General features: G+C 41.1%; 1 protein-coding gene across 5 annotated transcripts in view; it reads right to left on the reverse strand.

Moving 5' to 3' along the window:
- ANKRD6 (ankyrin repeat domain 6) overlaps positions 1-18,950 on the reverse strand; it is an 86,821-nt gene extending 67,871 nt beyond the window's left edge. For all 5 annotated transcript variants that reach the window (XM_041412354.1, XM_041412353.1, XM_041412361.1 and 2 more), the window contains exons 1-2: positions 18,804-18,950; positions 18,579-18,715 (exon numbers count right to left, since the gene is read on the reverse strand). The gene's annotated coding sequence lies outside the window, so the exon portion shown is untranslated. The remainder of the gene's footprint in view (positions 1-18,578; positions 18,716-18,803) is intronic.
- Positions 18,951-19,388: the final 438 nt, after the last annotated feature.

A 19,388-nucleotide genomic window follows, 5' to 3' on the forward strand; every position in this document is an offset into this window, starting at 1 on the left:
TGTTCAAAAATGAAAAAAACATGTTCTAGTTATTGAATTTGTCCACAAAATGATGTATGTGTTTTTCAAGAAGCAGTTCTGAAACAACAATTTATCAGTCCTCCCTTATTCGTATGCCCATCAGGAAAAAAATGATATTGTAGTATGCGCTGGCTCTCTTGAAGCACAACAGAAGGTAAAACACAAACAGCAGGAATATCTACAGCAGATGATCAGAACTAGCTAACTAAAAGCACATTCTATAAGGAAACCTCAGCTGCTTCTCCTTTGGCCAGGGACAAAACAATCCCGATGCCTTTATACAAGAACAGAATGCCCAAACTTCCCTCAGGAAAAAATGTGATCTAAAATTGGACCTTTTGGAGATTCTGTATGGGTTTTCACATCTATTTGGTTTGCTAACTCAGAGGTTTTCACACGTGGTGAGAAATACCATCCACACCAACTTGCAACCCCCAGAAAGCTTGTGGCTGCACAGATGGTGCCATACCACAAAGTATTCCCAACCTGCCTTCTCTTCCTGCATAAGGACTGAGTAAGACAGAAGTCATTCTTACAGCTGCAGATCTCCCTGAAACAGAAAGCACCGAACACCTGGTACCATTCCACCAGCTCTCCTGCAACACTATCACATTACATTTTGGCTATCGTACAATAAAGAACCCTCTGTCTTCATTAAATGAAGGAGGAAGTGGCAAGCTGGGGTTAGAGCAAACATCCTGCAAAACATGTTCAGTCCTGGACACTACGTCTTAAGAGATCTGCAGCAACAACACTAGGCAACAACCTAGTTTTTGGCTTACAAAACAGAACACCCAAATCTTCAGAATGGACAGAGAATTCCTCCTCTCCACACCATTCTGGAGAAAGCACAATATACAGCCACAAATACTCTTGGGCAGGTACGCACTGCAATTTTCACAATATTCAGTATTTTATGACTTAAATCAGTAGCTTGTCTTAAGAAATCTGCAGCAACAACACTAGGCTACAACCTAGTTTTTTGGCTTACAAAACAGAACACCCAAATCTTCAGAATGGACAGAGAATTCCTCCTCTCCACACCATTCTGGAGAAAGCACAATATACAGCCACAAATACTCTTGGGCAAGTACGCACTGCAATTTTCACAATATTCAGTATTTTATGACTTAAATCAGTAGCTTCTATGAGTCCATAAAAAAAAAACAAACTAGGAAATGTCTAAGGAAAACTGAGGATACCAGCTTTGCCATCTTGCCTTAAGACTAGAGCCTCACTTTTACAGTAATGTTAAAGAATGATGAAGTCCCTTTGCTGGGAGGGGAGACTGTTACCTGATGGTCCAAGAGAAAAGAGTATTTCAGCATGCTTGCAGGGAACCATATGTCTACAGCTCGCTTTTCTGTAGGGGTCTGTCTATCTGCTTTCCATGAGGCCAGTGCTGAGCTCCCCAGCTAGAAGAACAGACTCCACAGTGAATCTCCTTAGGTGGGAAAAAGCAGCAATGTTGGTCTATGACAGGACTCATTCCCTTAAAAATTAATTATGCTCTTAATACCATATTTGCGGGGTGGAGGACAAAACTGGTCACAGAAAGCATTTTTCAAAGAGGCATGTGCTTGTCTTTTCCCCCTACATCAGTGAGCAAGGTTTCACATTAGAAATCAAGAAATCAAGAGCAAGTGTGGTGTGTGAGTCTGGCTGGCCTGCTCTATCCCTGTAAATGTGGGAAGCTTTTCAGAAGGACTGTGCTCTTGGGGTGCCCTGCCACAACAAAACCCTCAGGGAGAGAGCAGAGAGCCCATGTGACATCTTCAGACTTCAGGGAGAAGGGAAGAGCCATCAGTGCAGCTCTGCATCAGGTGCTGCTGGTGGCATGGGCTGTTAGGGTGCCTCCCTCACAGGCACAGGGAGAAGAGGCTGCCTTGCTCTTGAAACTTGTGCCCACTTCTGGTTTCTCTCCTTTCTTGCCTGGTGACGGAGGGAAGTAGTCCCATCTGGCCATCTTGCAGTGCTCCTCAACAAGCACCCTGCTAGGGCATTCCCCCAGCACTGAAAAGATCTGGATGCTTGCCACTGCATTCCGAGGTCTCCCCTGAGATCTGAAGGGATGGCGGCTGCTGCAACTGTTCAGAAGAACAAGCAGCACAGAGAGGGAGCACAGTCTTGCCAGCCAAACCCTTGTACACAATAAAGAAGTGAAACACAGAACTTGGTGCAGTGTGGAAAGCAACTGCCTACTTACTGAGTTAGACATTTTGTCCAGAAGATTTCTGCACAAAAATAAGCACTGAAGTCTCTAAAAAGCTCACCCAGACAAGAGCTGCTGCCAAGCCAATGCACCAGCAGCCAACACAAAAAGCTGGAAGGATCTGTGGAGACAGGGCAGCTACCTTGAAGCTGGAAACTGATGGCTCTGGCAGCAATGCTGAAAGGATGCTACAGTGTTTGCTGCAGCAGAGCTGCCCTCTTCAACTTGAGAGAGAAGGAAACATTGCAAATGGAGACAACAGGAGCTCCTACAAAAATTAAAGGGGAAAATATGGAACTGTTTTAGAGACACTTCTCTCTCTCTCAAGGTGTTTAAGTTAAAAAGCATCACAGGAATTTCAAAGAATGGATTAATTTCAAAGACGTGTATGATACCCTGTCAGACCTAATGAAGAACTAAGGGTTTGGAGACAGATCTGTGAGACTCAATTCTGCTAACTGCAAGCTTTCACAAGCAAGGACTCCTGTCGAACTAGAAGGCAGCTCCTCCATTGCATCAAGTGCTTCTTCTTGCAGTGACAGCTCACACATCTAGGTTTACATATTACTACTGCCTATTAGCAATTAGATACTACCATTTGAGGCATGAAGGCTGGGACACATCTGCTGCAGCCCTGACCACACTCTGCACGCCACCTTGTTAAGATGGAAACTGCCATAGCTCTCCAGCTCTTACTACAGGAAAACCCTACACAGGAAAAAAATGTATGTATGGGATTCAGACATAGCCTGGTTAAAATACACATGCAATCCAAATTCTCCTTGTAGGAAGTTCCAAGCTGAAGAATCAACAAATAAACCAAATCTTAGAATAATAATATTGTTGCAAAACAGTTTAGAATAGAAAAAAAAAAATTCATCTTACAGATTTATTCCAAGGAACTGGGTGTCAGTAAAACCTGAATATCTGTTTAAAAAGTGGTGATTTTAAAGCTGTAAGTTTTCATTATCATCTCTCAGATTGGATCAGCAAGTTCAAAATCAAACTTCCAACGTAAATTTAAATATCCCAAAACCGTGTAGTTTCAGAAGTGAGGTAATACGATTGCTGCATCTTCAGATTTAACAAACTAAGTCAACTTCCTCCGCATTTTCCCCCACCCACCCCCCTCCCTGTCAAAGCAATTCACCCCTCTGGTAATTCAGGTACGCCAGAGGGAAGTGTTGCAGGACAACACTTAACATCTCCTCCTCTCCCTGGCAATTCAAAAGAAGACAACAAAAGACTCAGTAACTGAGAACTATTCTCTGAATGAAAAGGTCCAATTTTACAAGATTCATCACAAAGTCTCTTATTCATCAGCAACCTTGGCACTTTTACTCTTCTACCTCACACAGACATTTCTGGAATGTGTTTCAGGCTACTGGGGGGAAAAAAAAGGTAGTTCAGCAGGAAGAAGCAGAGGGTAAAGAAATGGAGAAGCTGAAATGGATCCTGTTCCTGTCCTACATAGCACAACTTCTGTCAGAAGCATCAAGCAGAACAGGACTATCCCCTTGGTGAGTACAGTTTTCTTTTTACTTTTTCTGTTTTGGTACCTCCAGTAATATTGACAAACTGTTTACACACAAGAACAATACTTGCAATTTTGCATCAACAGTCTCGTAGCTGTTCTCTTACAAGGCATCTGAGTTCTTATATAAACCAGGTTTGGAGATTGAGAACAACAGATTTGTATTTTCATCTGGTTAAGAAAAGTTCTGTTTGAGAAGTTTCCTTCTTCCTAGACTCCATGTTAGTTTGCTGACAGACCTGCTGGGATGAGGATACACAGAGATTCACTTCAGAAGTGGCAGGAGGTTTTACTACCATTTTTATGAGAACATTACTCTTTCTTACTCTGATTCAAAGCTTATAAAAACCAATTAAGAGATTGAAACAAAGTCAGCAGAACCAATATGGGCAAGAAATGTCTTATTCGAGTACTGGACCTGGCATCTGGGCAACCTTTGCAACAGAGTGCCAGTCTCCTCTCAAAGAATGCTTTCTCTGCATTTTCAGATCTGCTCTGGACCACACAAGGGACAAAGTAATAATAATAGTAATAGTAGTAATAACAATGCTAATAATAATAACGATAATAACATTGTTTATATTATTATTTCATTCCTTGGATTTAATAAACAAAATTCCCTGGAGATCTAACCCCTCAGTATAATACTTAGAGAGATAGGTATTAAAACAAGGAAACAAAAATCATGAAACACATATTTTTCAGACTTGTATGCAGAGTCAATGTGTGCAAAAGAACACAGTAAAAGCAAGGTATGTGCAGAAAGTTATCCCAGTTTTGATGAATGTGTTTGTTTGGGAGTGCAACAAGAAACCTAAGGAACTTGTTTGCCCTGGATTAATGTAACACCAAGGAGGAGTTAATGTAACACTAAAGCTGCAAAGCAAATCATGGAGACAGCAGGAACTGCCAGAATTAGTGAAGCGTTTCTCCCGATGGTGTGAGCCTGCTCTTGGGTTCCAGGTCATGGCTTCCACACAAAAGTGCACTCTTACCTCTCCAGAGCCTTGCCCAGTCACTGCTTGTTCCGTGCACCACACAGTCCATGTCTCCCACACAGCAGCAAATACTCAACGACGTCTTTAAGGTTTACACCACCTCTTCTCTTCTTACGGTTTTTCATGTTTAATTTCCTTTTTAAATAAAAGCCATGGAAAACCAAAACCAAATATCCAGCGGTACCCCTTGCCTCTGTGTTCTCTCATACCACTTGCCTATGCTAATGATCCACAGGACTCGAACTGGAAGGTGTTTAAAACCACAGTACACACCTCCTCCAGCACCTGAACTACAGGAATGAGTGCTAGAAGACAAAAGCATATAAGGCAGCAGAAGAGGATTGGCTAGTGGTAAGGAACAGAGTCAGCTTCTTGCCACAGACTTTCACACATATATGTAAGACATGAGAGGAATGTTGGGAGTCAAGCTTTTTTTTTTTTTTTTTTTTGAGGGGGGGAAAGGAGAGGGAGGTGTTACTGAATAGTGAGAAATTACGTCTAGTGGTGGAGTGCAGCATAAATGAGAACAGGTTTGGCACTTTTTGAAAGGTAGTGAAGATGCTGATAAGACTTAGGGCACCTGTTGTTACTGGTGACCTCAGCATGGGCTGGAGTGGATTTCTATACTGTGAACATGCTTGCGAATTATGATTATGAATGCATAAATATAAACAGTGCAGAATGACTGTACTTGCTTTATTTCTGTGGCTGTCATGTAGTCTTGTTCAAAAGAAAGAAAGAAGTGCATACATTAACACTGGTGGGCTGATGAAAGGAAACTAAAAATGAAGACCTGCTGCCATGTTTGTCTCACTTTGTACAAGTTACAAAAACCTCCTCAGAACAGTACAGCAAACTGCTAAAAACATTTTCAGCTTTATTTCTCCAAGACAAGTTACAGGAAAAGTTTTCAGCAAACAGCCAATGCTGAGGCCCTGAATGTTTATCTGTTCCACAATTTAGAACCTCTAGTCCTCCAGAAAGACCTCTAGACCTTTACCATTCCACTTCCCTTTCTCTCAAACTGTCATGCATCTAAGCAAAAACAGCCTATATTTCTAAGTGAAAAACAGGTAAGTATTTGGTTATTCCATTTGCAAAAAGTTAAGCTTTTATCACCATAAAGTTGCAGAAAAAAATTTCAACAGGTAAGAGGACAATGTTTCTGTGATTATTTTTTTTTCTTTACCTCATAAATCAAGCCAGGAATTCTAAAGCAATTCTCATTAAAAATGCCCCTTGGCATTCTTTGAAGACATGTGGTAGCAGGCCAGTAAGACTCACAATTGTAGATTTTGGGGGAAGAAAGAGAGTTACACCTGAGAAAAGCCACGTGCTGGGACAGACTGCACAATAATAACAGCAGAAGTTTTGATACAAGACCTTTGTTTCATTAAAACATACTGGGCTGAATACAGCAGTAGGACACATTTGCTGACTCAGACACTACAACATGAGAATCCAGGAGTAAGTTTAGTTTATGCAAACACAGTCTGAAGACAGTCCTGGCATTGGGTGAATAACATCGGTTTGAAGAAGTATCTGCAAAAAGCCTTCAGCTGCTCCAGTCCATTTCACACCCTGCCCACTCTAGTTACACCTTCTCCTTGTCCTGCTCTTAGCTGGGATAGAGCAAATTTTCTTAGCAGCTGGTTCTGTGCTGTGTTTTGGATTTAGTATAAGAATGATGTTGGTAACACACTGATATTTCAGTTGTGGCTCAGCAGTGCTTACCCTGAGTCAAGGACTTTTCAGTGTCTCCTGCTCTGCCAGTGAGGAGGGGCACAAGAAGCCAGGAGGGAGCACGGCCAGGACAGCTGACCCGAACTGGCCAAAGGGATATGCCATGCCAATAAAGCAGGTTCTGGACTTGGGGGACCAGACTAGGGACTTGATTCTCCACAGAAAGAAGACTTTGATGTTTAATGCACTCACCATTATCAATAGTCAGGGACAGAGTTTGATACCACACAGACACAGACTTTCCCTAAGTTATTCTGGAAGGAAGGCTACTATAAGAAGTAGTAACTGCAAGTAACAGTAACTGCAAAAAGTAATCTAAATTCTCCTATAGAGTTGTCATACAACAAGGTCAAGTTGCCTTTCAAAGCTGTATCTGTATAGGTGATGTTTGTGAGTAATCTCTAAACAGGTCATGCAAAGAAAACGATGGAAATTGTGATCCTCTTGCCCAGACCATTGGCAGTCATGGAGCCGATGGATCTCTCAGCGGGTTGTGGGCACCCTCTGTGCTATCTTTATTACTTGCTAAATTCTTTGGAAGTTCTACAGAAGACTCTTCCCCACTCCATGCAGAAGTTCACTGGTGGGAATCTCAGTCAGATAACAAAAGTGATTCCCCTACCTCAGGGCTCTTTTGCTCCAACCCAACTGAACAGCCTAGTTCCCAAAATGTCCTTCTTCATTCATTCTGTGCAAGCCATGCAGAGCAGTAGTCTCAACTCAGCATTTGACTCATGAGGAATGCCTCCTCACCAAGCCCAAAATAAACAAAACCATGTTTCCGTCCTATCCTACTTATATTGCAAACTAGGATGTCAGTTAATTTTAAAAAGCTATGCATCAACACAAAATACTTCCAGGACAAGCAACTGAAGTTAATCTCTCTCAGCTCAGGCTATGGCTCAATAAACACATCATCTCACCTTGAATATCACATTGCTCTTCCCTGTATCTTGAGAATCTTGCCAGCTGTACTAACACAGGAACAACAGAAGAAAGCAGCTATCACAAAACCTTGGCTCTTGCATCAGGTGACTGAAATGAGCATTGCACAAGGGTGCTTTGATGTTACAAAAGGCCTAAGAAAACACCAGGGGTTTGGGGTGTATTTCTTGCTGTTTGCTCTCTTACCAAAGGGCACTTGTCATACATGCCATCTGCTGCACTGAAATGCAATACCCAATCAGGTAAAATAAAAATCTCCCACACCAGCAGGCTCTTTGTACAGAATTAAAGGATCACCACTAATATAATTTTAGGTGTTTCAAGAAACTATACTACAGAGACTGCATTTCTTGAAAGCTTGTCCTCCTGTAGGACAGAACCTCAACTCCCAGGGAAGACTCTGCCCTCATGGCTGCACACAAGAAGTCACAGGTTCATAATCCAGAAATATTTGTACTTGTGTCAGGTACAGAGAGCTGAGAGTGCAAAGTGAACACAAATGACCCCCACTCCCCCCTGACCCGCCTCTTTTCCCCTCTGTGCTCACAGGCACTGCAGGAACCCAAAGGAGCAGTCCTGCAGTGGAAACCATCTCCCTGGGAACTGAAACTGGCTTTAAAGACACTCAGCCTCTTAACGCTTGTGAATATTTCCCACAGCCTGAAAGAAAGGAAAACCAGGAAATGTGTTACTACGTGGGCTTACCTACAGCACCTTGGTAAAGTCAGGATCCCTTAGTACAAGCACCTCCTTGGTCAGCCACTAACAGAAACCATGGAGGATGATGCTATTTGTTACATCCATCTCAGTCTCCTTAGGTTTTTTATTTGTCTTCAGTCAAAATAGATGCTTTGGTCTATTTTGAGTACTGAAAAGGATCACGCAGGTCAGTGTATCTGCTTTATAGTTAATGAATATTCTGAAATCTCAGCATATCTGAGTCTCCTTCGTAATTTAAAAGAGGCCAGGTCATACAAGATTGCATTAAGACATGGAGAACATTTTATATTATCTGCACACAAAGGCTGCCCAGGTCCTAAAGAGAAATAAGAAGCAAAACCTGATGACAGAGAAACAGAGAAGAGCAGGATCATGCTAGAGGGACATCATGTTCCTGGACCATTTTTCCAGAAACATGCAGGATTTTCCTCATGGCCATCTCCTTCCCTACCCTTATGAAGCTCAGCACCCCTGTACCCTTATATTTGAGGATACCCTTTTGAAAGGGATTCCATTTTCACTTTTAAAACATACAGGAAAAACACAATAAAAATCTCAAGGAGATGGCAGTTCCCATCCAGTAAGATAGAAACAGATATTCCTTAACCATCACTCCTACCAAGGAACGCAGTTAGCCGTTGTTAACAAAAAAACAGCACACTGATAAGGACAGGAAGCCTAGCAAAGCTAGAAGCACAACCAGAAAAGCCCATAAGCTACTGATGTTGGAACAAAGCGAGTTGAAAGCAGTCAGAGATGGAAAAACATGCCCCAAGATCCAAAACAATACTAGAGTTGAAGTGAAAGCAGAAAAAATAAGATTGCAAATTGAGACAGGTAAAGGCTGGAGGATAGGATGAGGAAGAAAATACTGAACATAAAGCTTTTAAAAAGCCTGAGAAGATGTGCCACAGCCATCAATCTGATCTATAAAGATGGCATGGAAAGGTATGGAAGAGGAACGCATATCCTTCTTCATTCTCTCACAAATTCTTTCTTAAAGGATTGTAAAAAAATCCTTTTGCTCTATTCACATCTTTTCTGGGTTCAAAGTGTTGTCTGAGCACTTATTAGCCACTGCTAAGAGCACACCTAGCAAAACAACAGGAGATTTGTAGGGGATGAGGAACAGATCAAGGAAAATCAGATGATTCTCTAATCAATGATACAAAAGTACTAGGACAAAAGAGGGGGAAGATGAAATTGGGGAACAATGCAGAGCTTTTAGAAGTGGCACAAAATGAAGAGAAAATGGGAAAACTAAATGGCAAAAAAGGCAAGGACATCTTCATTACCTTACAATCACAGGGGTGGCCTAATATGGCAGAAACACACATAGGTGTTTCAGAGCAGACAGGATCAAACTTCACCCCTGAGCTGTGCTGCTCCATCTCTGGATTTGCAGGTACTGCAGTGAGAGCAAGGAGGAGTTAACAGAGGAGTTCTGCTCTCAGCACTACAGGACTGAATCACACCTAATCAGGGGAGCTGCAGTTGCCACACAACCTCCAGCTCCCAGTGGGGTACAGAGGAGAGAGAGAAAACTGAGGAAGAGGACTGACTCTAGTGCTGTTTTCTTACAGTTAGTCTTCCCATTTATTTTTGGCTCAACACAGGGAGGCAAAAAGGAGGGGTAAAAAGAGAATACAAGCAGATTATATATTTGTATTCTTGTTTTCCAGTCCTTCCAGAAAGGCCAGTTTTGTAAACAGAGAGAAAGCTGAGATTATCTTGTTAACTACTCCCATGACTGTAACACACCATGCAGAGTTCACAATTCTCTCTGCTCAACATTATCGAAAATGCACTGCAACTTCTTTGGCAACATGTTATTTTAGTCAGGCTATCTGCACCTAAAAACACTCAGCCTTTTGTTTCAACAGCACAGACCTGCATGCTGAATTATAAAAATTGTCCAATATCATATTATCTTGGCTACAGATTTAATTTCAAGGAATATGAAACTTCACTGAAAATCATTGTACAACAAGACAAGGAAACATAAACATTCATTCCTGTCTTTTTTCCCTTTATATTAAGTGTGAGCCTACTACAACTCCCTCTGGGAGGATATTTTTCATACAAAGCCACATTCTGTGAGTCTTATTCACATAAACAGTCATCAAACTGAATGAGATCAGCTACAGAAGCAGGGAAATCAGGTTCTGATCCAGCATTACTGATACAAAATACGACATAAAATTCAACTTTAAAAAACCAGGATAATAAGCATCCCTCTCTAAACTATTTAATAATGCAAAAAACAAGTTGAAGGTTTTGTTTTTCAGTTCTACCCTTCGAGATATAATACAGTAAATTAATTACAACTTTGCTACACACAATTTGTTGATAATTACCTCTCTGTGGGCCATACTGTTATTTGAATAAAAATCATAGGAATTTTTAAAACAGTCATTATTTCAGTATCACTTTATTCTTGATCCTTAAGCAAGGCCTGAAAATCCCACTTGCAGAGTGTAACTGAAGTGATTTTCAAATGGTACTTGGTGAAATCTGCTAACTTTTGCATTGCACTTCTGCCGGACTCTGTTTTCCCTGAAACACCATATCTATTTTGAGCTAAGCTGAACATATACAAACCACAAAAAACTTTTGTTTGCAGAAGAGTGGATACTCATTCTCAAAATTTTAATAATGACAACTGATCAACTGAAGGTCAATTTGCTTTTTACAGGCAAAAAGGACAGACATACAACAGATACTTGCTGCTATATTGAAATTTACAATGTGACACTATTAATAACCATCAAACTAAGACACTGCCTATATAGTTAATGCCTTCCAAAATCTCAGTACTTTGGGGAAGATGACAAGTATACAGCTCCCCAGAATGACAGAAAAATCCTTCATCTTAGTGTGAAACACTGTAGCACATATTTACTAATGTCCTGAGAATTCCATCACAGTGTCATTCTCCTCTGATAACCTTCCCTGGCTTAGCTTACTTGAAAAGCACATTTAGTGCTTTTTCTACCAAGGCAGAGTATCCGTGTGTTTCATGAGAGTTACACAAGACTAAAACACAGAGCAAGTTCTCAATTTCACTGACACTCTTTATTCCACGTCTGGGAAAGACTGAGAATGGGTCCCACACAAAACTAGCTTTACACCACAGCCTCCTGAGTAGCTCAACACTTATTTCAGCCTAGTCAAGGAGAGTCTTAAATTCAAATTGTGAGGAGAACAAATAAACATTTAAAATGTTGGTTTGTTGTTTTTTTTGTTTTTTTTTTTTTATTTCAAGTGCTGTGCTCGGTTCTTCTGAATGCACCCTTCCCTGTTTTCTTGGTGTGCCTGCTCACCAAAACTAGTTCACCACATGTAAGTATATGCAGACATTTGCTGCATGTACAAATATGTAAGCAAATTCATATTATTACAACTTTTCAAAAAAGTCATTCTCAAAAATGGTAAATGCATGTATCTGAGTTCTGTATGCTTGATTTTGATTATGTTTCTGTCTTCCATACCATGTATCCTGCATTCAGGATTACAAACAAAAAGAAGAAAAACTGGCACAGTCCTAGTAAATGAAGCAGCAACATCCTCCTCATTTGTATGTCTGCAGTTACAGACATGAAAGGCTAAATTCTCTGAAAGAATATGGAACCCAGAAGTTTGCTTTTAAACTTCTCAACCATGTGTTGGTGGGCAGAGATAAGGGGACAAAAAGGAGGCAGAAAAAAAATTTGCGTTTGGTTTTTTTGACCTAAAATACTCTTGTATGGAGACTATGAATCTGGAAATAATTTCTTAAAATATTAGGTTTTTTTCAGTTAAGAGACTCTGCCAAGGACCAGAGCTTATACCTGCAAATTCTGCTTTGATTTATTGATATGGCATGCTACTTAGTGCAAGTATTCATATCACTCTTTTAATTCTACCATTCACTTTCCCATTGGGACCCATCTTGCTTCCAGGTAAACAAAGTGCAAAATTCTTATTGAGAAAGGATGAATAAACAAAGCAGAGCTAAATATAGAAATAGTCAACCTGTTCTGACAAGTAGGCAGAGTGAGAAGCAAAGTGAGTTACCGCAATACACGCAGGGCTGTCTTTAACCAAAACTAAATCCCAAACAGAATATTGAAACTTAAAATTTCATGAAGCAAGCTGGGATGTGATTGCAATGTAGATTAGATGGAGCTGAATGTTGATTGTTTGGACACAAGACAGATGTTTAAATTAAGCTACTTCACATTTGTGGTGATAGTACACATAACCTGTTACCACACTTGCACTAATGTGAAGTTATTCCCCAATAACTCATGTCCAATCCCCAAAGATTCCCTCCAAAGGAAAGAAGGCAGACAGGAAATAAACAGTACAAGGTCAGTCTTCCCAAGAGAAGGACACTAAGCCTGCAGCCCCACAGCCATCTGCATTAAGCATACATTGTGTTCATTATACCCACTAATGAATCACAAGAGGACAGGGAAAGATTACAACTGTTAAAAATGGCTGGTAGATTTCAATACCATTAAACACAGTCTGGTATTTGTGCTGGGGAAAAACACCTCAACTTCATATGCATTATGATGGGCTTGGGATGATCCAGGAATGAAATCCTGGATTGACAGCAGACTGTTCTTATGAAAGCATCAGCACAGTTAAAAAGCATGAAGGATGCTAAGAAATTATTACTGCAGAGAGTACAACCAAACTCATCTTTATTCAACCATCTAAGAAACTCAATTGCATCTTAGAAGTTTTAAGTCTGGCCTTCTCCTCTTTAGAAAAGTTTAGCCAAACCAGAAAAGTTTCAAGAAAGGAGAACGTAAGACAACCAAAGGTAGGATAATTAAGTAGAAGAAAATCAGGTTGGAGAAATACTAGAAGAGATCAGATTAAACCAGCATATTTCAAGCTCAAAACAAGTGAGAAGAAATAGCTCTTCTTATCAAATATGTTTGCAACTTTCAAGCTATGTTTGTAATTTGTTGCCTTTCTTCTCTGATTTTCTCAGGCTGTTTCCCGTTCACTCATGTTCCCTCCTCAGCTTGACAGAGTCACTGATATGGATGCCCTACAAGAGTGAAAGGCATTAAAGAGAATATATGTCATCTCTCCCTGCAAATGAAACACAGCCAGCTTCGAGATGAGAACTGGCCAGGCTGGCCATGACGCCATTCACCCACACCTCCAAACCAGGCTCATCATTCCTGCAGCCATGGGACTTGCTCAGCTCATGGCCACAGGGATGGAAGATCTGAAAGAAATCTCCCCAGACAGACAGTCCTGTCCTAGTCAGCAAGAGATATCCACCTCTCACTGCCTTCAACCAAAGCATGATTTGTAAAAATGGTCACACAGAGAAGCTGCTAATGTTAGGCACTCTGTTTTTCCAACTATGTCAAAAGCATCTATGTCACTTGGTGAGTTTTTGAAAATTCTTTACATTATTAGAATTTAAACAAATTAAATTTGATCCTGCTTATTTTGAGGCTAGCAGCAACTAAGACAGTCAACATCAACACCCTCTCTTTACTGAGCTGTCCTCATTCATCCCCAAATCCAGTTCTGCTTTATGAGGCATGCTGGTAATGAAGCTGCTCAACTGCAGCAGCACTTGTCTGTCAAGACACCAGGAAAAGTGAAATGGATGACAGCCTCACCCTGTGCATGCCAGGTCAGGGTTTCTTAAACCCTGGCTTCTCCAAACTGATTAAGTGTAGTACTACAGGGAAAGAAGAGAATCCAACTTGGTAGCTGACTGTTCATTAATAAAATACTATACTTCAAATTCATGTTTAAGCTTACTCCACACCTGAGTCTGCCATTCATAACAATACTTACCCCATAAGCTTAAAAATAAACATTAAACCCCACCATTAAACTTTAAAATAATAATAAAAAAGAGCACATAGAAAGAGTATGGCTGGATTTTACACAGAAGCTGTGAAAAAAGAACAACACATACTTGCAAGAATGCAGGAGCAGCTGCAAAGTCTGGGAAAAGCAAACTGATAAGAAAGTGCTGCACTTTTAAAATCTGGATTCAAACTAGAACAATAACATCAATGAAAAATCGTAGATGTCAGGCAGATAATTCTGCAGCCAGAAGAAAGACACCGCCCTTCCCTCCGTCCCACAATCCTCTTGAAAGACTTCAGCCAGACATAGCCAAATCCCAAAAGTGCTCAGACAGAAAATGAAGGAAAATTACTCATATGTAAGCTTTACAAAATACTAAAAAACTGAGGTAAACAACAGATCTGCCTGGCAGTTATCAGTGCAATTATTTGCAACAGTAATGATATAGTGAAAAGACCACATCCTGCCCAAGACTCTGAACCAGCTGCAGTTTCTGCATCTGTTGCACAGACAGATATCAAACTCTGAACAGAAGTAAATCATACCTAAAATGATTCACTGTGACCACTGTTAAAAAGTTACTAAACTATTAAGCTCACATGTAATTACCATACATTCACAGTGCTTTCTTATTATATAAGGCTGGCTCTTTTCCTCAGTGACTGACCCAACCAGGACAATTTAGGGCACTTTAACTCAGAAGTGTATTGGCACAATATAAACAGACCTAGCAAAAGATCTTCCTAAGATGTCACACTGCAGATGCTGCTAAAACCAACAGAAAATATTCCTGACTGGCTTAAAGCAATTGGCATCTCAAACTGGAAAAGGAAATTATCCCACTGCAATGCAGACACAATGAAGATGCACACCCTTAAGGAACTCATTTCCATCAATTCCAAATGCATTTTCCATAATGCAAATGAAAATGCTTTTGTCCAACAGCATGCCAAGACACGCACACAAAACCTGTATCTTCAGTGTTCACTTCACAAAGTGGATGGTGCTCAGGTGGGGAAGGTGGCAAATCATGAGAGAAAGTGTAAGGGACAGGCTGTTGGAAGAAGTTTGTTTAAATCCAGTATTTGAAGGAGGTGTGATTTAATGATTTGAAGAGTACTCCAAAAATGCTATTGATCATGACATAAGATTAAAAAGCCTAGGCTTTTTTGGCATAGGAGTATATAAATTTTTCTTCAGGATTATGGCAGTCCCACTAGGGTACCTATGCTCAGCACACCACACCCCAGCTACCCTGTAGCCCCAGTATGCTCCATCTGGCTGGCTTGCACACCAGATACTTCCATCCACCACTTGCCACAGATGTGCCCAAATCCCATCCCTAATCACAGCCAGATTCCCCTCATGGCTGTGGCTTGGCTGAGATGCACCTAAGGTTTGGAGGACCAGCACTGGATATGGAGACTGGGAAGGAGAGATCCACAGAGGAGACAACAGGAAAACACAAGTGCTGGCTGCAAGAAAGCATCTTCCTGTTCATTCCAATGACCTTTCATTTCATCTCACACATGGCAGGATCACTGCCAAGGATCAAAAGTAAAACAGTTCAAGAGCAAGCCAGCAATCTACAGTCCTGCATTATATATCATGTGCTACCTATGCATTCGATATTGCATCAGAAGTGCATCACTGAGGCTACCAAGACAACCTCTCCACATCTGGATAATGCTGTTGTACTGTATCCATTAGGCCATCCAATGGGGATTGATTTATGGCAACAGGATATACCCAACTAACTATTAGTGGTAATGAACTAGATTGTTTCTAGCCTCAAAGTCCTGTGCAGCCTTAATGCTTCATTTATCACACACCTCTAAAAACATGAACTAAATTGACATTCATTTCATCGTTGTTTTTTTTTTTATAGCATTCTTGACCTTGGTATCAAACTACTGCATACCAACAGTACCCTTCCTGCTTCACTCTCAACACCTTCACATCTCCAACTCAACCACAGTATTTTCCAGAAAACAAGAAAAATACCTGTCTGGCCAAACCAGCAGCACTTTGAATACAAAGCATCACTGTGTCATGCACAACCTGCGAATGGAAGCATAATACACAAAGAACATCCCAGGCATGGGGAACATCCCAGAATTCATGTGTTTGAAAGCTGTACAACAAATAAACAAGGACTCCACACATTTATTCTGACTCTTCCTAAATTTGGAACACCTGCCTTCACAAATCAAATAAACCAAACACAAACAAAAGGAGTGGAAAAAGTTTAGAAAGAGACCAGTACTCATAATTCACTGACAGGTCACAGCAAGACATGGGGTATTTCAGGATTTCACTATTCTCACAACTGCTGTCAGTGAACTGTAACAAACTGTTTTTCAGCAGCACCTGCTAACAGGGAGTGGAGTAGCCAAGTGAGAAGTAACTAAGCTATTCCTAAAGGGTTCACAAGTTAGCAATGGTATGCAACAATATTTCTAGTATTGTACTATTCTGGAGACTTTTGGGATCAAAATAGCTGGATAGGAGGCAGGAAAAAAAATTAGCCCCTTGCTGTTATGAATTAAGGTCTTTCTGAAGTTCAGCTCTGCACCTTCTATTTTTGGCTGGATCATTTTTAAGGAAGTCACATAATTAATTCCTGAGTAAATAAAAGTAACTAAAAATACTTATTTCAAATTTTTATTTGCCCAAAGCAATTACAATCAATTTATGTCTTTGACAAATATCTCCCTAGATCAATCTTGCCAATAAAATATGGCACCTCATTTGTGATTTTAAATAAAATACTTCCACAGGGATGTGTTGTACTGATATATCTCTAAAAAAAGATACAACTGTAAGTTCTCTACAAGTTCATCCAAAGTCCTAACTGTTGAGGGAAAAAGAGAAAGCACACATCTGAAACTAATGAGAATAAATATAGTTGTCAGTATAATTAATTTAAGAACCTGAAAGTGCTTTAAAAATGTTCTTTGGTACACCACCTATCCAAACCAATAAGCATTGTTCATCCTGTTACAGAGATTTAGTGAGTAAGGGACAGTAAGGTCTTTTTCTTTTCCATTACAAAATGACTCACTGGCAAAGTCAAACAGAGGTGAAGCTAAAGACATATGGAGAAATGCAGCTTGAGGCTCAGTTGCTCATCACCACACCCTACAAGCACCTGATTTACTCAGGTATCATTCATCTCACCTAGTCCAAGAACACGGTAAGTTTGATAATCCGAACTCCAGAACGTGCCACCTGTGACAGGGCAAGATGCTAAGCCTAGTGCTGCAACTACATCATATCAGCCAACATGGGAGCCCATTAGTGCAGACAACTTCTCACAATTTCTGTTCCTCAAAAAAGAAAAGACCTCTGTCTTTATTGAAGGAAAGCACCTGCATGATCGGAGGTTTTCACTTTATTTTTACCAATCATTTACTGGCTACTTCATTTCTTGTGTTCAAAGCCAGTCTCCTCTATGAGGTTGGTAGCACTCTCTGGGTAAATATTAAGGAGCAGGGAAAAGTGAAAACTTCCTAACTGAATACTACCTCAAAACCTCTTTTTTAATTTTATTAGTTTATTTTAACAAAAAACCAAACACACACACAAAAACAAAAAAAAAAAAAAACCACAAAAAACAGGGGAAAAAGCAGTGACATTACTACTGCTACACAATTCCCATTTATCTTTGCAGATAGGTCCTCATGGATAAACAGGCATACATCATCTACATTCATCTACATACCAGGTATGTAAATACTTTATGTAGCCATCCAACTGCAGGTTTTGCTACATGCAGTGTGTTTAACTATTTTTGAGCATTTTCTGCTCAGAAATTGCCATGAAGTTCCAGAGAGTCATTACACCATGTCTTGTGGTCTGCAATGCAACTGCAGATCTTACATGCAATCACACATCTCCAGAAACACTGTTTTCCAACTATCTGGAGAATGAAGATTACACAATACTTGAAACTTGAGCCTGCCAAAATAAGTCGTTATAAAACTAGCAGTGGAGCCTGACACATCACCTTGAAAGAAAGTAAATAACATTCTTCTCAGAATAAACCATAGACTCAAACAGTCCTACCAGGGCATCTGATCCATGGCTAACTAATGCTGCATAAGAGTTAAAAGATGCTTACATTTTTCTGTATTTGGACAGAGGTGGACTTACTGATCTTCCCAATTACTCCTTTAACATTGGTAGGACATTCTAAGTTCATTTAAACAACTCATGGGCCAAAGATTCACTGATCCACCTACCCATAACTCTCCCCATGTTTTTGCTGTGAACAAAATGTATTCAGTAGCAGACAACATGTCCTTTTGGTCATGTGCATTGCAGAAATACCAAGCACAAACCCAAGTAATCGCTTCACATATAATTATAAAAATATGAAGATATTGGTTATGTCTTTTTAAAAAAAACAGAGCACTGTCTACAGCCTATGCTGTAATACACACAACACCCCAGGGCACGATAAGCTCTTTATTAATGCTTGCAATAAAAAGAACACTGCAGAACAATTACATGCCGTAGCCATGGATTTCCACAATCAGAGCTCTACCAGCAGCCAGTGTGTACTCACAGGGTGTTGAGATCTCGGGGGAGGGGGGGCGATGTTTGCAGCAAACTAGTGGAAATATTTCCAGCGGAGTTTTCAGGTGATGTCAACAACAGGAAGGATGACTTTGAGCCAGATTTCCATTTCTCATCAGACGCGGCCTTAAAAGTTGGAACAAGAGCATTAAGAGTCCTCATTTTCACCCCCAAACCTGCAATCGAACCCGTACGTCGACACGGGCTCCTGTACCTGCGCGGCATCCCGGAGGGTCCGTGTCTGCCCGGCGGGGGGTCCCTCCCCTGGCTGGAACACGGGAACACTTTCACGACTCCGGTCCGGGGCACTGGCTTCGCCGCGGTCGTCCCCAGCTGCAGCCCCGCCACAGCCCGGCCACCTCCGCCAAGGAGGAAGGGTTGTGGCCGCCTCCGCCCCGCGGCCGGCGGGACGGAGTCCCGGGCCCCGGCCAGGAACACGGAGCTCTGGCCGGAGCAAGGCTCCACGCGGGCTGGACGCTCTCCTGGACCGAAGCTCCTTTGTAGCTTCATTATGGAAGCTGATCATAATTTGCGTGGGAGCAGAAGCGCTACAAAACCACAGAATCAGAGTGGGTCAGGTTGGAAGGGACCACAGTGGTCGCCTGGTCCAGCCTCCCTGCTTAACCAGGGTCGTCCTGAAGCACGTGGAACAAGACTGCGTCCACACAGCTCTTGTCCCTCGAGTGAGAGAACTTCCACAATCTCTCTGGGAAATCTGTTCCTGTGCATGGTCATCCACACAGTAAATAAGTTCTTCCTTATGTTCAGGTGGAACTTCCCATGCATCAGTTTCTGCCTG

The sequence above is a fragment of the Onychostruthus taczanowskii genome, unplaced genomic scaffold (assembly GCF_017590055.1).
Source record: "Onychostruthus taczanowskii isolate IOZ18803 unplaced genomic scaffold, ASM1759005v1 scaffold39, whole genome shotgun sequence".
NCBI lineage: Eukaryota > Metazoa > Chordata > Aves > Passeriformes > Passeridae > Onychostruthus > Onychostruthus taczanowskii.